Genomic DNA, 18,675 nt, shown 5'->3' on the forward strand with positions numbered 1-18,675 from the left:
ATTTTGTATGGGTAATCATCGAGGCCGTATAGACCTCACCAAATAGGGGGAGTTACAGAGATTAAAGTGCTAAGAATGGTAGTACTTAAAACACAACCTCGTTAAAATAGGTAGCAGACCACATGTCTTATTATTATAATTTTTCAGGGTAATCTAGCAGGCCATATAGAACTCCCCCGATTGGGGGGGGGGAACAGGGATTAAAGTGCTAAGAAAAGTACTAATTGACACAAGCTAGTTGGATCCAAGAACGCATGTTTGATTATTAGAATTTATTAGGGTAATTATATATCTAACAAATCTATCTATTTCTCTTCTATCGATTCTATCTAACTATCAATCTATGTATATCTATCTATCTATCTATCTATCTATCTATCCTATCTATCACTATCAATCTATCTTCTGTCCGGGATGTTTTGAGACAGCCACTTTGGGAATGTTAGTTGATTTAGACTCATTATGGCTTAAAAGCAGACTCTGCATCAACTATGTAATTTTCCATGGGAGTTTTGCCAGGGATCCCCCTCCAGCATGCAACAGTCCAGGTGTTAGTACCCTTGAAACAACTTTTCCATCACTATTGTGGCCAGAAAGAGTCCTTGTAGGTTTTAAAGTTCGCCTGCCTATTGAATTCAATGGTGGTTTGCGCGGTTCGTGCGTTCGCGAACAATACTGGAAGTTCGAGTCCGCGGTTCGCGAACAGAAAATTTTAGGTTCGCGACATCACTACTTATCAGGTGTGTCAGCACCTATATGCATGGATATATCTCAATGTAGATATTGTAGATTGGGCTTTATTGTCTCATTGATATTAAATAATTTATTAGCGCTGCGGAATCTGTTGGCGCTCTACAAATAACCGATAATAATTATCAGTTATAAATCCACACCAAAATGACATATCTAGAGATATTTGGATCATATGGGTAAAGTTAAAGGGACAGTCAACACCAGAATTTTTGTTGTTTAAAAAGATAGATAATCCCTTTATTACCCATTCCCTAGTTTTGCATAACCAACACTGTTATATTAATACACATTTTACTGCTGTGACTATTTTGTACCTAAGCATCTTCTGACCGCCCATAATCACATGACTTTTAGTTATTATCTATTGACTTGCATTTTAGCCAATTAGTGCAGTGTCTGCCACTAGCCACGGGCATGATCACAATGTTATCTATATGGTTTACCTGAACTACTCTCCCCTGTTGTGAAAAGCAAATACAAAAGCATGTGATTAGAGGCGGCCTTCAAGGGCTTAGAAATTATCATATGAGCCTTCCTAGGTTTGCTCTCAACTAGAATACCAAGAGAACAAAGCAAAATTGTTGATAAAAGTAAATTGGAAAGTAGTTTAAAATTACATGCCCTATTTGAAAAATAAAAGTTTTTTTGGACTTTGTCCCTTTAAGTTTCAGACCCATGATAAGCGAATCCTCTTTAGGACTAATACCTCTATTGGGAAAGCTACTTACAAGTGATTAATATACATCACATTGCATAGTTTATATGACTTACAATAACATATGTTACATCGGTCTATTCCCTTTCATATAGCTCATAGATATTCATAGTATCATGTCGCTCTGTACTGTGATGCATAATAGCGATAGATACATTTAGATTTTTTTGCATTAGCAAGTTTGTTCCAACCTAGGTGAAACACTTCCATCTCTTTACATATTGTATCACGTAATATCACAAAGACAAACCTACCCAATGGATCTGAATAGTCAGTATGGGTACAATAGATCAGAGCAATGAGCTTACTACACGCCAGAAGTGGTGTCTCCATTAAAAGATCATAAACATCCTGACGTGATGTTATAGAGATACATCTACATAAAAGGTTTTATATCGTTGTGTATTGCGGCGTATAATTCAGACATCTCTGCATAGATTAGCTCGAGGTACTCATTGCAATTTATGCCAAACACCTTTTAGCCCCCGCCCATTACATTATGTATTTTCATAAAGGCCACGATTCTACCCAATACAAATATGAATAGTCATCATGGGTGTAATAGACTAGACCAATGATTTGATCACACGTCATAAAGGGGGTCTAACTTAAAGGGACAGTCTACACCAGAATTTTTATTGTTTTAAAAGATAGATAATCCCTTTATTACCCATTCCCCAGTTTTGCATAACCAACATAGTTATAATAATATACTTTTAACCTCTGTGATTATCTTGTATCTAAGCCTCTGAAAACTGCCCCTTTTTTCAGTTCTTTTGACAGATTTGCAGTCTAGCCAATCAGTGCCTGCTCCCAGATAACTTCACGTGCACAAGCACAGTGTTATCTATATGAAATACGTGAACTAACACCCTCTAGTGGTGAAAATCTGTTAAAATGCAATCTGAAAGAGGTGGGCTTCAAGGTCTAAGAAATTAGCATATGAACCTCCTAGCTTAAGCTTTCAACTAAGAATACCAAGAGAACAAAGCAAAATTGGTGATAAAAGTAAATTGGAAAACTGTTTAAAATGACATGCTCTATCTGAATCATCAAAGTTTATTTTGGCCTAGACTGTCCCTTTAAGATCACACACATATTGACGTAGTGATATAGAGTTATACTAACATTCAAATGTCTTTCAAACATGACAAAGTGATCATCTATTGCCTCCTATGTCATCCAAATCTAAATGTGGTGAATATCTAAGGGTTGGAAATCTTCAGTCTGAAGACGTTTTTGTGAACACTTTATATCATTGATTGTATAGCTATGTTATACTTGTTATGTCAATCTGCTGATTTTTTAGATGAATGTGTATGGCATATATAGCAAGTGTTTGTTACTTATTGTATTAAGCCTGATGAAACAGCCACTGGTTGGCTGAGAAATGTGTTGTTTATTTTTTATTACTCTTTTAATAAAGTAAGTTATTATAAACATACCACTTGCTGCCATACTTTATTCTTGCTTAGACCATCACTTATCCTGGACTGCTGGGAGTTCCTGTGTGCCTAGCATCAGTCTACTTGCGTGACTGTTTGATCCCAGTTCGCTCCTATTGCACCAAAGGAGGTGCTTCATTACATGTGAGTGTACATTTTTACCATATCACTCCTGCTTTGTCTAAACAATACTAGACCATATTGGCACCTTTGTTTTTTGTGTATATCACCTACAGACTACACATTATTGAACATCTACTGGAGGTCAGCCTGCTGGGTGACTGAATTAGACCCCAGCCTGCTTCATCTGCACCAGTAGGGGTGCTATACCTAATGTGAGTGTAACCATTAGACACATAATTCACCATTATATCAAACAAAATTGAGCCATGTGGCGCTTCTGTCTTTTTATGTTGTCTACAGATTAATGATCCTGGATCGTGGCCTTGATCCCTATACAGATAGCTGCCTTGATCTGAACCTACTATTATCTGCTGGTGATACCTTAAAGGGCCATAATACCCAAATGTTTAAACACTTGAAAGTGATGCAGCATAGCTGTAAAAAGCTGATTAGAAAATATCCCCTGAACATCTCTATGTAAAAAAGAAAGATATTTTACCTCAAAAGTTCCTCAGTAGCCACTTCCCATTGTAAAGGATTTCTAAGCAGCATTTTAGTGTGTCTGTCCTGGGACATCTGAAGGGATGAGCATCGTGCACTCTCATATTATTTCACCAATCAGGTAAAGGAAGCTTACTATGAAATCTCATGAGAGTTAAGTCAAATCTCATGAGATCACAGTAAGAGTTCATGACCTCAGCACTGCTGATGCTGATTGGCTGCTGTTCATTTCTTCATTTTTTAATTTTTTTTTTACCTGCAGCTGGGAGCAGCTGAGTATAACTTTTTATACAGAACTTACTCTGCTGAGCTGAGGAGATTGTGAGGTAAACAGTCATCTAGTACATTTAATTATATCCCAATTACCAAGGCCGTCCCCTATATATGTTGATATTTTAGACATCAGTTAATGCAGACAGCATACGCTCTTGGCATTTATCATTGCAAAAGCAGTTCACCATTTTTTTGAGGGTGGGGCTCTGCACAAGTAACACACTCACCCGTGACTATTCTCAAAAATCCACTTGGGAATGTCAGTGTCAGATAATCATTGTAATGCTGCTTAAGGGATTTGTTGGGTATTTTTGGAAAATCTGAGTTTTTCATTCATACAAAAGATAACATATTTATGCAGAGTTCATAATGTCAAACCATTTCCCTTTCAGTGAATCTATTGATTCTCCCAGCCAATCCCTAGTGTACCTTGTTAGCTAGTAAGATTGAAAGCACGCAAGGAATAGAGATTAAAGCCACCAAAAGCAATGTGATATCAAAGTAAAGGCTCTTTATTCAATCTTATAAAATTCTACTTCATATTTTAATCATGTAAAAGTTACCATGGTATTATTTACAAATATACAATCTTTACAATATAAATGCTGCCATCATTACAGCCTCTATTAGAAAATCATAAAGACACTTAATAGCTTAATTATAAACAAATATTTTCAGTATGTGGAATTTGTATACATTTGAGAAGGGAAATGTGTGACCACATAGTTTGACAGTTTACTAATACCATTATCCAATCACCATGATTACAGAGTCACAGACCATATGACTCTCAAAGCTCCCACTGGACCAAGAATTCTAAATACATAAGTAAGACTTACTGGCCTCATCCAGACCTTTCACCTATTATATACAAACCCATCAGTCACTTTGTAAAAAAAGATTAGGAAAGAAAATGGGTTAGAGTGCAATGAAAAGACATTCCAAAGCTGACAGTATTCTTCAGATGCAAGAAGCTTTCCTGGAGTTTAACCTCTGAAATGGCATTTCTGACAACAAACCTAGAAAAAAAATCCTGTCATAAATCTAAATGCTGAATGCATCTGAATAAGTAATTCGTTTTGGGACTTTTCAAGAACTCTGCTACTGTTTGAGTAGACATATTTTCTCTCCATGAGTATACCACAGAGTTCTTGCAATAGAATTTTGCTGCTTTCCCATGAAAGGCTTTGAAAGACATCAGAATTCTGAAACTCTTTTGTTAGAAATGTTTTAGCTGATTTATGTTCAACCACAAATCTGCAGGTCATACAGACAATGCTCTGTTTTTGCATTAATAATATTGCAATAAGAAAGAATATATCTGGAAATAAATATTTTAGTAGAGAACCCACTAAACAAAGTTATAAAAAAACATTTTTATGGGACTATATTTAACAAAAAATATCTCAAAACATTTTAATATTACATAGAAATGTCTTAATACATTAAAGGAGCAATTCTCTATAGGAACATACATGTAAGATGTTTTTCCTTGTCCTATGCAAATGAATAAACATCACTACGTTCAGTATTCACTATACTCAGTTATGTGTGAAATTGGAACTGACAAGAAAAATCTTTCAAATCTTTTCCAGCTACCCTACTGGCACGCAGGCAAGATTTAAAATCTCCCATCGGAGAACTGGAAAGTGGTGGAACAAATCGAGCACAGACATGCATTATATTTAAAGGGACATTACATTTAAAATGTAATTCCACATAAAGGACTAGATTACAAGTGGTGTCCTATTGACAGTGCGGGATGCAGTACGATTTATCGCTGGACTGACATTAGTGCACAACTTGATACTACAAGTCCATGGTAAAGCGCGTTTACCAGAGAAGGGTTAATATGCCCAATTTCGCTCATGCGCAACTTATACTTTCAATAGATATCACATTTCTGAAGTGAACATTTTATAAGTGAGGCATTGAGAAATTAATTATTCAAGAATTGAACAAGGATTGTGTAAGTTGCAAGACACAAGGCAAGTACTTTTGTAATATTATGTTTTATGTATCTCATTGTTTCCTTATGCAATTGCTGCTGTAATACTGTGTCTTATGTGTTTAATTGGTTCCCACTTTTATAAAAATGCTTAATATTTTCATATTCCTTTTTGCTACCTCTTGTCTCTATAACAAACTACATTATTCAGTTACTCCTTCTCCCTCTTCACCTGCACTGTTCATTAGCCCATCTCTCTTAAACTCACCTTACTTTTGTACTCATGAACTTTACTTATTCCTAAACACTCTCTCTCCCCCTTGCACCGCATCTCAAAAACAGTCTCATTACTGCAAATCTGTATCTCATCTCATGCCACTCTCCCTCTTGCTTTTACTAACTGCTGGTGACATCTCCCCTAATCCTGGTCCCCAACAACTTCCTAGCTGTGCACATCCATGTGTACCCTTCCATAGACCCAGAAAACAAAACTCTGGCAACCTTACTCACATTCCTCTTGTATCTAAGGCCACTACCCCTTTCACTTGTGCACTCTGGAACTCTCGCTCTGTTTGCAACAAGCTCACTTCTATACATGACCTCTTTATCTCCTGCTCCCTTAACCTTCTGGCCCTAACTGAAACCTGGCTTTCTCCCCTAGACACAGCATCCACTGCTGCTCTGTCACATGGGGGTCTCCACTTCAGACACACTCCTAGGTCTGGTAATAGACAAGGAGGTGGTGTAGGTATTTTACTTTTCTCTCTTTCCACCTTTCAAAAAATACAACCCATCTCTTCCCTCACATTTTCCTCATTCGAAACCCACATGATTTGCTTATTCTCTCCCCTCTCTATACGTATTGCAGTCATATACTGACCCCCTGGCTCCTCAACTCAATTTCTAGATCACTTGGCTGCCTGATTACCTTATTTCCTTTCCTCAGACACCCCTGCCCTCATTCTTGGCGACTTCACACCGCTCTTGACAATCCCACTGCATCCTCTGCAAAACAACTTCGCCAACTCACTTCCACTTTCTGTTTGTCACAATGGACTGATTCTTCACTCACAAAGATGGTCAATCCATTGACCTGATCTTTAGCTATCAATGCACTATTTCAAATTTCACAAACTCCCCTTTTCCTCTTTCTGACTACCATCTCCTCACTTGCAACATATAATCCCTCCCTACAACTCTCCCTCCTTCTACTCCTCACACCAAACTTCACAGAAGCATTATGTCATTAGATCAGCAACAGATTTCTAATTCCCTCAAACATCTCCCCTCATCCTTCTCCTCCTTTTCCTGCCCTGACCAATCTATCTGCCACTATAATTCCACCCTTATATCTGTCCTTGACAATCTGGCCCCTCTTACCACAGCTTGGAAATCACACACTCATCCTCAGCCCTGGCATACTCCTCTGACACGGTACCTACGCAGATGTTCCCGCACTGCTGAGTGGCACTGGAGAAAATCTCGGCGTTCAGCTAATTTTCTTAATTACAAATTCATCTTGAACTCCTACTATTCTGCCCTTAATCTCTATAAGTAACATTACTCCTCTACTTTTATCTCTAATCTTTCTTCAAACCCAAAACGTCTGTTCTCCACTTTCAATTCTCTTTTCCGCCCACCCCCACCTCCTAATACAAATTCTCTGTCAGCTCAAGACTTTGCAAGCCACTTCAATAACAAAATCGACTCCATCAGAAATTAAATCAGCTCTCAACATACTTCCATTCTCTCACCCCCTCAAACGCTCGCAATCAATCACAACCCACATAGCCATAAACTTAGCTCTTTCTCCACTGTTATTGCGGAAGAAATTTCTGCACTTATATTGCACTCTCACCTCACTACCTGTCCCCTTGACCCTATCCCCTCACAGCTACTCCCCTCCCTCTCTTCTACCCTTACCCCTATACTCACACACATTTTCAACCTCTCCCTCAGCACCGGTATATTTCCCTCATCTCTGATGCACTGGTCACACCTATCCTCAAAAAAATTCCCTTGATCCAACCTCCCCATCCAACTACCGTGCTATTTCCCTCCTCCATCTTGCCTCAAAGTTTCTCAAAAAGCTAGTATATGCACGCCTATCCCATTTCCTTACATTAAGCTCCCTCCTTGATCCACTGCAATCTGGATTTCACCCCATCTCTCCACAGAGACAGCAATCGTTAAGGTTACCAATGACCTACTTACAGCAAAATCAAAAGGCCACTTCTCTCTGCTTATCCTTCTTGATCTGTCTGCAGCCTTTAATACTGTTGACCACCCTCTTTTGTGCCAAACCCTCCAATCCTTCAGCATCTGTGACACAGCCCTCTCGTGGTTCTCTTCCTACCTGTCAAACCATACATTTAGTGTAGCCTTCTCTGGGGCCTCCTCTTCCCCATCGGCACTTTCGGTCGGGGGAACCGCAAGGCTCTGTCCTCAGTCCCCTTCTCTTCTCAATCTACACATCATCATTAGGTTCCTTAATTAAGTCCCATGGTTTCCAATATCATTTGTATGCCGACATCACCAAAATCTACTTCTCTGCACCAGACATATCTCCTTGCTTTCTATCCCGTGTCACTGACTGTCTTTCTCACATATCTTCCTGGATGTCCTCTCACTATCACAAGCTAAATCTCTCCAAAATTGAGCTCCTTGTTTTCCCCCACTTCTTCCAAAATCTCCACCCCCAATCTCTCTATAACTGTTGACAACTCCATCATTCCCCCTACCCCGCATGACAGATGTCTTGGAGTCATATTTGACTCAGATCTTTCTTTCACTCCTCACATTCAGTCCTAAATTAGACATTTCCTTACACAAGACACAACTAAAACTTTAATCCACTCTCTCATTCTTTCCCACATTGATTATTGCAACTCTGTCCTCTCTGGTCTCCCCAGCTGCCGCCTAGCTCCTTTACAATCCATAATGAATGCCTCTGCCAGGCTCATCTTCCTTACATGTCACTCTTCATCTTCTGCACCTCTCTGCCAATCAATTTACTGGCTTCCTCTTGCCTCTAGGATTAAACACAAAATTTTCCCTCTGACATACAAAGCCCTCAACTGCACTGCTCCCCCTATATCTCAGACCTTGTCTCCAGATACTCTCCCTCCCATCCCCTTCGCTCTGCTCATGACCTCCTGCTCTGCTCCTCTCTTGTTACCTCCTCACAATCCCATTTACAGGACTTCTCCAGACTGGCTCCCATCTTGTGGAACTCTCTGCCTTGCTCCACAAGACTCTCCCCTAGTTTTGAAAGCTTCAAGTGCTCCCTAAAGACTCTAGTGTATACCAGTTCCTCCATTACTATCCCCTGAACCACTTAGCATGTAAGCCTATGAGTCCAGCTGTTTATAGATCACCTTCTTAAGAGCTGACTACAACAGTGCTACTTTTGGCAGGGCCCTCTACCCGTTTGATCCCTATAAATGTTTTGTTGTACTCCCCATTTGTTTATAGCGCTGCGGAGTCTGTTGGCGCTCTACAAATAACTGATAATAATAATAATAACTTGAGCTGAAAGTTATAGTTTGCAGTTGAATATTTAGAGCAACTTGAGATCTAGGGCTGCATTTATGAAGCAGCAGATGCTGCTTCAGAGTCCCATCATTTCAGGCTCGCCTGAAACAGAAGTTAAGAAACAGCGGTCATGAGAACGCTTCTCCTTAACCTGTCGGTCATTTTTTAGGTATGATCAGGATGATTACAACCCCTGCTAGCAGCTGATTGGCTGCAGTGAGCAGGAGGCAGAATTGCATAAACATTTCACTAGAAATGCTTGTGCAATGATAAATGCTGACAACATATGCTATAGTGACTCATGTCCGCTCAACATTTAGTAAAGTTACCCCCTGAAGTAAACTGTAAGGGTTAGAAAAAGGTTGCACAAAACACTTCAAAAATACATTAAAATAAAGTATTTCACACATGTATACACTTTTTAATAAAAATATTTAATTTAAATATTAATAAAAATGTTTTAAAAGGGTTTAAAAGGATATGGTATATGTCAATGTGCTTGATGGAAAGGGCTTCAGTATATATATATATATATATATATATATATATATATATATATATGTATTGTAATGCTCGTGGGATACTCCTCTATCAGACGAAACTCGACCAGTAGTCTTGTTATCCCGGCGTCAAGACAGAATGATAGGGAATATCCCAGAGCAGAGAAAGTTAGTAAGATGAGGAAGACGGTACTCACCACAGGCAGAACAATCCCCAGCAGCAACGGCCGAGCAGTCCAAGGACAAACCACTAGAATAGTCAGACAGGCAGGTTTTGGCAACAGCAAAGCAGTCCAAGGGCACACCACTAGAATGGTCAGGCAGGCAGGATTTGGCAACAGTAAAGCAGTCCAAGGACACACCACTAGAATGGTCAGATAGGCAGGGTTCGGCAACAAAGAGGCAATCCAGAACAACAGGGGTTAATTAGCAGAGTAGTCAGACAGGCAGGGTTCAGCAGCAGTACATCAGTCCAGCAATTCAGGGGCATAACAGGTAGAGTAGTCAGACAGGCAGGGTTCAAACACTTTAAGGCAATAATGTAGTAACGATCTATCACACCCAGGAGCACACAAAGTAACACCTATACTTGGGCAGTGATAGAGCGTTATTGAGGGACTTACATAGGCGCAGGATTCACACCACAGGAATCCAGACCAGCATCTGAGAGAGAGGAGCATGCGGTGATGATGTCAGCGGCGCACTCATCCGGAACCGACACAGCCCCCCTGGCAATGAGCAACGGCTAGAGTGGTGTGGCATGACATAGCCCCTTTCTCAAGGGTTCCCTCTGGGAACCAGAGCCAGCCTTAAAGGATGAGCAGCATGGAACCTGGAGATCAAAGATGGATCATACACATCACGGGCAGGAACCCAGGAACAATCTGCCACAGAGTAACCCTTCCAGTGTATCAGATAGTGCAGTTGTCTGCTCTTGTATCTGGAGTCGAGGATCTTAGCTACCTCATATTCAGGGTCACCACAGACTAGGAGCAAAGGAAGATGAGCTCAGTGCCGGGTATATCAATTCTTGATATAAGGCTTGAGTAGTGAGATGTGGAAGACTGGGTGTATGTGCAGGGTTTTGGGTAAGGCCACTTTGTAGGCAACATGAGACAATCTTTTCAGGACCTTGTAAGGGCCGATAAACCTAGGCCCCAATTTGTGACAGGGTTGACGTAGACGAATATGTCGAGTAGAGACCCAAACACATTCACCCACTGGGATGGCACGTACAGAAGCTCTATGAAGATCAGCAAACTTTTTATACCTAGAGACAGCTGAACATAGCTGAGAGCGAATACATTGCCAATGAGTGGTGAGTCCAGTGACGTATCGGTCTGCAGCAGGAACCCAAGTGGACTGAGCAGAGAGAGGGAAGACACAAGGTTGATAACCTGCTGTGGCTTGAAATGGAGAACATTTAAGAGAAGAGTGCCAATGAGTGTTTCTTGTCAGCTCAGCTAGGGGTAACAACTCAGACCAGTTGGTATGGCGAGCGTTGACAAAGGCTCTAAAATAGGCTTCAAGATCCTGGTTTACTCTCTCAGTTAGTCCATTGGTCTGAGGATGGTAGACAGAAGACAAGGAAACAGTGGTTCCAATCAAGTTACAAAAGGCTCTCCTTAAGGTACAGATGAACTATGGACCTTTGTTGGAAACAATATTCACAGGAATGCCATGAAGTCGTACCACATGCAAGAGAAAAAGTGATGATAATTCTCGGGCAGAAGACAGTTTGGTTAGGGGTATAAAATGAGCCAGTCTGGAAAAGTGATTCACCACAACCCAGATAACTGTATGGTGGTCAGAAGGAGGAAGGTCCATAAAGAAGTCCATTGTTATGTGTGTCCATGGTTGTTTGGGAATGGACAATGGATGGAGCAAGCCAGGTGGCAATGATCAGGGAATTTTGTTGGCAGCACATGTTGTGCAGGCTTTCACATAATCCTGAGTGTCAGACTTCATAGTAGGCCACCATACGTGTTGGAAAAGACGCTTAAAAGTCCTAGTCAAACCAGGATGTCTGAGGCCACGGGAGTTCAAGGAGGTTTACTAGACTGGGCATGTTGCAATCTTTGCAGAAGGGTGGTATTTAGTTGAGCAACCACACAGGAGGGAGGCATGATGTGTTCAATAGGAGCTTCAGAAGAGTCACTTGAGTGATGGAACTGATGGGAAAGGGCATCCCCCTTCTTGTTCTTGGTCCCAGGAAGATAAGAGACCACAAAGTTAAAACTGGAAAAGAACAAGGCCCACCTGGCCTGTCGAAGATTGAGTCGATGAGCAGTCTCTAGGTAAGTCAGATTCTTGTGGTTGGTGAGAATCTGAATTGAATTGGTAGTGTTCTCTAACAATTGATGCCATTCAGTCAAAGCTATCTTAATGGTTAAGAGTTCATGATTACCCACATTGTAGTTCCTCTCAGCCGGAGTAATGCGTTTAGAGAAAAAAGCTACAGGGTATGACTTGGAAGTCAAAGGATCCCTTTAGGTAAGAACTGATCCAGCCCCTATATTGGAGGCATCAACCTCTAAAGTGAACTATAGGTCAGGATCAGGATGGCGGAGCACAGGAGCTGAACAGAAAGCCTTTTTCAGACAAGAGAAGGCATTTATGGCTTCAGGAGGCCAATGTTTACAGTCTGTTCCGTTTTGTCAATTCTGTGAGAGGAGCGACTGTTTGAGAAAAGTTCTTTATAAACTTGCGGTAATAATTGGAGAACCCCAAGAACCTCTGTAATTCCTTCAAAGAAGTAGGTTGAGGCCTGTGACGAACCAAGGTTATCCAACCCTGCACCAGTCACTTATTTGGCACAGAAAGGGTTTTCAGCCCCCTTTTCTGTCACCTAAAGCTCAAATGCTGCCACCACTTAAAATTTATTAAAGGGAAAATCTTAAGGAAAACCCCAGACTTTACACATTAACTCTAGAAATACAATTTAGCAGAAAATAACCTAAAATTATACAGTTCTAATATTCCAGTCTCTTTCAGTAAAGTGGTTCAATTATTAGACAAAGGCCAAACTTAATAAAGGAATTATTTATTATGCCAAAAATATTATGCACAATGCATTAATAATAAAAAGTTGTTACAAATAAAATTACACACGCAAACAGTGTTTTAAAATAAAAAGGAGAAAAACAGAATTGAATACTTTACTAGCTTCAAGATCTGCACCAGGGGAATGGCAAGAAAATGATGGCTCCTTACTTCTGTACAGCAGCTCCCCTTGTAAGAATGACAATCTTATTGTTAAAAAATAAGATTCTTAAACCTACTTCTCAGAGATCATGTTGCTTAACCACACCCTCCTGGGCGGGCTAAGAAACCCCACTGTCTTTACAACCTTCAATAGACTAAATTTCTTGCCTGAATTTATACAATCCATTATCATTCCTGCTAGGTAAGAAATTTCTATATTTACATATTTAGAACCTCTTAGTTTTATTGGGAGAACCAGTTTGATATCAAATATGCCATAGGTTGTCATATTTACCTGCCGTTAAGGTTATAACACTTTTAACCCACATATGTACATAATATACCAATGTCCTGTCAGTGACCTGGTCAGTTTTTGTAATGAAGGGCCTGTTTTGCATCATGCATTCTATTGACAGCTTAAGCCATAAACTTTATCCTGTGTATCTCTGTGACTAAGAGCTTCAGTGATTTTATGACTCAATGCATACACACTAGCATTTGGTGGCTAGTTAGAGGGTTCTGGCACTTCAAAGAAAATACAAACACAATTCTTCTTGAAAACAAATAACTGTTTTGAGTGCAAACTACACAAAGTTAACTCCTTAGCAGCTGAATCCTGAGATATTTGTGACACCTCCCCAATAAGAGACGCAAAAGGGGGTGGCTACAAGCCACTCCCGATGCGTGTCAAAGGGGACACTCTTCCTGGCGTGACAGACCATCAGCATTACCATGCGTACTGCCCTTTTTATGTTGTATGGTAAACTCATGTTGTTGTAGAGCTAGGCTCCACCTGAGGAGTTTACCATTTGAGCCAGCTACCCTATGTAACCAGTGTAAGGGATTGTGGTCAGTTATCACTGTAAACTGGCGTCCATACAGATAAGGCTGTAGCTTTTGCAAGGCCCAAACTATAGCAAGCCACTCTTTTTCCACAGTGGCATATGCCACTTCTCGCTGGAGTAATTTCCTGCTGAGGTACACAATGGGGTGCTCCTCACCTTTCTTATCCACCTGACTCAGCACAGCCCCTAGCCCATAGTTAGAAGCATCCGTTTGCACTATGAATCTCCTGTGGAAATCAGGGGCCTGTAGTACAGAGGAGGCCGTAAGGGCAATTTTCAGTAAATTAAAAGCCCTGTCACACTCAGGGGTCCATTTGACTGTGAGAGGTAGGCTTTTCTTTGTAAGGTCTGTTAGGGGTTTGGCTATGGTACTATAGTGTGGCACAAACTTTCTATAGTACCCTGCGGTACCCAGGAAGGACATAACCTGTTTCTTTGTCTTAGGGGTGGGCCAGGCCATTATGGCTTCAGTTTTACTGGGCTCGGGGCGCAGTACCCCTCCTCCCACCAGGTGACCCAAGTACTGGACCTCCCCCATGCCCAGCTGACACTTATCTGGTTTTATAGTTAGCCCAGCAGTGGCTATTCGGTCCAATACACTGGCTAAATGTGTGAGGTGTTCCTCCCAGGTATCACTGAACACTGCAATATCATCCAGGTATGCAACAGCTTGCCCTTCTAGCCCTTCCAATAAGTGGTTAACTAGCCGCTGGAATGTGGCAGGGGCATTTTTCATCCCAAAGGGCATCACTTGGAACTCATATAACCCAAAAGGAGTGATAAAGGCAGATCTCTCTTGTGCTTCTGGGGTCATAGGGATCTGCCAGTATCCCCTGCTGAGATCCATGATACTCAGATACTTGGCCCCTGCTAGCCTGTCCAGTAGCTCATTTATGCGAGGCATAGGATAAGCATCAAATTCAGTCACCAAGTTTAGCTTTCTGTAATCTACACAGAACCTAGTGGTTTTGTCCTTTTTGGGGACTAGTACCACTGGGGAGGCCCAGGGGCTGTGGGACTTACAAATCACTCCAAGCTCTAGCATCTCCTCTATCTCCCTTTTTATGTCAGCACTGACCTGCAAGGATACCCTGTAAGCTGTTTGTCTGAGGGGATGGTGATTCCCAGTATCTACATGATGTGTAACTAGGTGTGTCCTGCCAGGCTTCCCTGTGAACATGCTGTAGTAAGGCCTAAGCACCTCAGACAGCTGATGCCGCTGATCCCCAGTTAAGTGGGCACTAATCTGGGCAGCTTCTAGGGTGTTGTTTTTCCTGGTGGGGGCCAGTAAATCAACAAGAGGGTCTGTCTCATGCTCTTCCCCAGGCAAACTACACACAGTTAACACGGTGGGTTCTCTGTCATAATAAGCTTTTATCATATTTATATGATAGATTTTTTGCCTTTTACCCTCCTCATCCAGAGACACCACATAGTTCACATCATTCATCCTCTTTAGGATAGTAAATGGACCCTCCCAGGCAGCCTGTAGTTTGTTCTGTCTCATGGGTATTAAAACAAGCACTTTCTGTCCCACATCATACACTCTCTCTCTGGCATTCCGGTCATACCACTGCTTCTGCTTAGACTGGGCAGCCTTTTGGTTTTCCTGTACCTCCCCCACTAGGCTATGCATTCTGTCCCTGAACCTTATCACATAGTCTACTACTGAGGTCTCTTGAGCACTCAATTTCCCTTCCCATCCCTCCCTGATCAGATCAAGGGGGCCACGCACTCTGCGTCCATATAGGAGTTCAAAGGGGGAGAAACCAGTGGATTCCTGGGGCACCTCTCTATAAGCAAATAGGAGGTGTGGCAGGTAATGCTCCCAGTCCTTTCCCTGTGACTCCACAAAGGTTTTAAGCATCTGCTTCAGGGTTCCATTAAACCTTTCACACAAGCCATTGGTCTGGGGGTGGTATGGGCTAGTCACTAGGTGTTCTACCTGCACCTTTTTACATAGACTCTGCATCAGGCCAGACATAAATTGCGTGCCATGATCAGTTAGCATTTCCTTAGGGAAACCTACCCTTGCAAAGATACCCAATAAAGCATCAGCCACTTTATCAGCTCTGATAGATGACAGGGCCACTGCCTCTGGGTAGCGGGTCGCATAATCCACTACAGTCAGAATGAATCTTTTCCCTGAACTGCTGGGGATAGCTAGGGGCCCTACTATATCCACAGCCACCCTCTCAAAGGGCTCAGTCACTATGGGGAGGGGAATTAAAGGGGCACGTCCCACCTCTCCAGCTTTTCCCACTTTCTGACATGCAGGACAGGAGCGACAATAATTAGCAACATCAGTACCCATCCCCGGCCAATAAAAGTGATGGGACAACTGGGCTTTGGTTCTCTGTACCCCTAGATGTCCTGCCATAGGAATTTCATGGGCCACTCCCAACAGTTGCGCTCTAAACCGTTTAGGTACCACTAACTGTCTCTCAGCTAGCCAGGGATCCTGTCCCTTCACTGGAATGGACTCCCGGTACAACCTCCCTTTATCCCAGTACACTCTCTCTTTATCAGAGTCAGCAGGCAGCTGCCTAGCTAGGTCCCTGATCTTCTCTAGTGTGGGATCGGTCCCCCTGGGCCTGCTGAAAATCCTGACTCTGACCAATTATTAGTGACTGTGCTGTTTGAGGCCCCCCACCTTCCTTATCAGTGTTCTCCCCTGGGTCCTCAGGCTGAAGCACCCCCTGCTCCCTAATCTGGGCAGACTGCTTTCGGGTCACCACTGATACAGAGGGGCCCTCCCCCTCTGGCACTACTTCTACACACTTTTGGTACTTAGGGATGATTGGTTCACACACCAACAGACTGTCATTCTCATTCAGCTCTCTCTCTCTGTCAGTGCATCCTCCCATATTTTCACAGGGCACTACAGACATGTCTGGTTCAGATAAAGGCTGCGTCACACACACACCCTGCCCCCCCTCCCCTTCAGCACATATCTGAGCATAGTTACACATGGTCTCTTGTACATTAGGACCCTTATCTTGTTTACCTAGGTCACAGGTATCATGATCAGGTATATACTGTGACAATAATCTACCCAAATCAGTACCAAGCAATACATTTATAGGAATATTATCTGACACTCCCACATCTCTTAACCCTCTTCCTGCTCCCCAATCTAGATATACTCATGCCATAGGCACTGCAGGTTGTACTCCCCCAATCCCTTTTACTGCTAGAGTCTTTCCAGGGATAATGTCCTCCGAGCTAACTAGCTCTGGACGTACAATAGTCACTTCTGCACCCGTGTCTCTTAGCCCTAATGTTACCTTATCTCCAACAGTCACAGGTTGTAGGTTCTCATTGGTACTTTCCTCTGGCCGGGTTACAAACAAAACAGAAGATGATAATCCTGAGGAGCGGCCTCCTCCTGCTGATGCTGAAGGTTTCTTCCTCTCTGGGCAGTTAGTGCTGATGTGACCCATTTTTTGACAAGCAAAACACTTGCGAGTATCTCCCTGCCCAGATGCAGCACCCGCTCCTCCTTTCCCAGAGGGAGCAGACACACTGGATAAAGGCACAGCAGGTTTTGTGAAGGGGGGTCGTGCAGCAGATCCTTTACAGGTGGATCCCCCTTTAGAAAAGGATTTCCTCCCATTCTCTGGAGACCTGTTAGCTGTGTAAAAATCAGCCAGCTCGCCAGCTTCCAATGCTGTTATGGGCTTCCGATCTAAAACCCATTCTTGAACTCCGGCTGGGCACAGCTGCATAAATTGCTCCTTCACCATCAAATCTTCCAGCTCCTCCATTGTGGCAACTTTTAATCCTCTGACCCACTGTTTAAAGGCTGTCATCAAGTTCCCAACAGCTGTAATATAGCTCTCTGACAAACCTTTCTGCAGGGAACGGAATTTCTTTCGGTAAACTTCAGGAGTAAGATTGTATCTCCTCTGCAGTGCAGCTTTAATGGAATCATAGTCCTGATCAAACTCTGGGGGTAGTTCAGCAAACGCCTCCAGTGCAGGACCTTTCAGGCCAGGGGTAAGGTACTTGGCCCACTGCTCCCTTGGCCACTGGAACTGTCTGCAAACTTTCTCAAAGCTACGCAGGAATACATCCACATCTCCATCTTTCTCCAGGGTGGGAAAGTTCTCTGCACGCACTCTGGGAGCAGGTAGGTCTCTAGGTTCACCAACAACAGGTGAGACCATCCCTCTCTCCAACCGTGCAAGCTGTAGCTGATACTCTCTCTCTGCCTGTCGTTCAGCAGCCTGTCTTTCAGCTGCCAGAGCCTCTCTCTCAGCTGCCAGAGACGCCTGTCTCTCAGCCACAGCAGCTTGTCATTCAGCAGCCTGTCTTTCATAAAACTTTGTAATCAGTTCCATGCGCAAATTTGCATCCACTGAGCCCATATGTTTAAGAACAGTTTGCAAATAACAGTCCAAGGGATCCCCAGATTCTGATGAATCACTGCCCCCAGCTGCAGACATCTCTCCTGAGACCTCAACTGGTGTGATTTGGCTGTTATCATATTCAACAAGAGCTTGTATTAGTAAATCTTTGTTCTTTGAACGTGTTGGAATATCCCGCTCCTGGCATAGGAGTATAAGTGCCTCTTTAGATCGCTGTTCGTATGCCTCCATAGCAAAAATAAAATAGAAAAGAACAACAGAGAATAGGGAAGGGGACTGTTTGCAATGTGTCACTATATAATGCACTGAGTTTTAGCCTTTGGAAATTGTAAGAAACAATCTCTTTTAGTACCGGGATTTCCACACTAGCAAATCCACAAGCACTAAAATCTAATAATAAAAAAAATTATCTACACCGCTGCCCACCAATTTGTGACGAACCAAGGTTATCCAACCCTGCACCA

The 18,675-nt window shown here is 42.3% G+C and overlaps 1 pseudogene; it reads right to left on the reverse strand.

Moving 5' to 3' along the window:
* Positions 1-16,876: 16,876 nt before the first annotated feature.
* LOC128647708 (uncharacterized) lies at positions 16,877-18,430 on the reverse strand (annotated as a pseudogene).
* Positions 18,431-18,675: the final 245 nt, after the last annotated feature.

The sequence above is a fragment of the Bombina bombina genome, chromosome 2 (genome assembly GCF_027579735.1).
Source record: "Bombina bombina isolate aBomBom1 chromosome 2, aBomBom1.pri, whole genome shotgun sequence".
Classification (NCBI taxonomy): Eukaryota; Metazoa; Chordata; class Amphibia; order Anura; family Bombinatoridae; genus Bombina; species Bombina bombina.